At 36.4% G+C, this 1,685-nt stretch overlaps 1 long non-coding RNA gene across 1 annotated transcript; it reads right to left on the reverse strand.

The window, feature by feature from the left end:
- Nucleotides 1-530: 530 nt before the first annotated feature.
- LOC107736617 (uncharacterized) lies at nt 531-1,631 on the reverse strand. Its single transcript, XR_001639702.1, has 2 exons — nt 1,478-1,631; nt 531-980 (listed from the first exon to the last, which is right to left on the reverse strand). It is a non-coding gene; the product is annotated as an uncharacterized LOC107736617 (long non-coding RNA).
- Between the last annotated feature and the right edge of the window lie 54 nt (nt 1,632-1,685).

Genomic DNA, 1,685 nt, shown 5'->3' on the forward strand with positions numbered 1-1,685 from the left:
CACGACATACATATGAGACAATCTACAGTACAATCTCATCTCTGCTTACACGTTATGAACTTTGAATAACAAAAGTAACATACAAATGTAATAAAGAATGTTGATGCATATTTATTGATATCAAAACTGACCTGAGAGAGTGAATCCATTTAATCTCCAGAAAAAGATGCACAGTGACATAAGTTTTGCTTTTGTTGTCTGATGCAATTCTACATTCTGGCCTGAAGGGGCAGTACAAACCACTATTATACATGAGTAAATAAATCATGAATTGGCTGTGCATGCTACAGACTGCTGGAAACAGCATTTGTTTCTTTTGTTGTAATACAATATAATAAAACAATGTATAGCAAGTGACACTTTGAAAGTGATTCCTCTGGAAAATGTAGCTTTCCTGTCGTTTGCACAAAAGCTCTCGATATGGTTTCATTTGAGGATACTCTTTCTTTTTGGAACAGGCTGAATGCTGGACCCACAGTCCAACCACAGATAAATCACTAACATGTGTGCTGCAAAACAGCTTTTCTTTATTTTTTTGGAAAAACAGAATTTTAGTTTCTCTAGGATTGCTGGGCCAGTTTCTGGTACTTCCCCAGATATAAATAGATTGCCTCTGAGAATAAAGATTTCATTAAAGCAGAGATCATAAAAACGTTTTTATTTTCCCATTTTAGGAGTTCAAAGACTCTCTGGATGAACTAGTGTCTTTGTTTCAGAGTCTGGTAAGGCTCAGCTGGGTTTTAATGGTGAACAGATCCATTCCATTCCGAATGTGCCGTTCGTGGCCTGCAGACGCAGTGGAATGTGGTCTAAGTTCATAAGCGTTTCTAGAAAGTTTTGAGTGTGGTTTTGAGTTGTAATGTTTCAGCAACAGATATCCGGTCATGGTAAAAACTCAAGCCCGTCAGAAGCTCAACGTCTCTGATTCGCGTCACGTGAAACTGAACCCAATCCTGGAGCCATGAGTAGTGTGAGCCATTCTGGAGAAATAAATGATAGAACAAAACAGGGTGTGTAAAAAATAGATGCATAATGAGATATGAGAGAAACACAACAATTCCTTTTTTTAATAAACATATTTGATTCATCTCATAAAATCTTTCCATAACTTATTCCATATTATGCTTGCCCTTGTGAAAAAGTACTTAATTTTAAGAGTACTTAAGGAAATAATATACTTTAAGTGTGAACTGAATGTAATGTTTTCAGCCACTTTAAATCTACATTCAATTCAATTAGTTGAAATTTTCAACCTATTCAGGACTTAAGTACATCTTTATATGTAATTTCATATTTAGTTCTATCGTCTTTGAAATATGGTTGAAATGTACTGCCAAATGTTTGTTGTTTAACTAGTTTCATTTTGTTTGTTTTTTTACCGAAGTGGTTAACAAGTTACCTAACAAGCAAGTTACTCAGCTACTTTGTACAATCTTATGGTTGCTGTGGTTCAGATCATGAATGGCTGATCACATACATGACATGTTTCCAGACGATCAGCTCGATGAGGAAGAACGAAAGACACAGCATCTAGAGGACCGTCACACTGTCGGATGGGAAGGGACGAGTTCTTACAGCTTGTAAGAATCACAAAGAAATGTGTCGGGATGGGAGCCCCGTTCCTGAAAGCAGAAGAGAAATCATCTATATGAGGGGAAGAATTCAGTCTAATGCATTGTTAAATA

Source organism: Sinocyclocheilus rhinocerous, unplaced genomic scaffold (assembly GCF_001515625.1).
Source record: "Sinocyclocheilus rhinocerous isolate Xijiao unplaced genomic scaffold, SAMN03320098_v1.1 C36834634, whole genome shotgun sequence".
Taxonomy (NCBI): Eukaryota; Metazoa; Chordata; class Actinopteri; order Cypriniformes; family Cyprinidae; genus Sinocyclocheilus; species Sinocyclocheilus rhinocerous.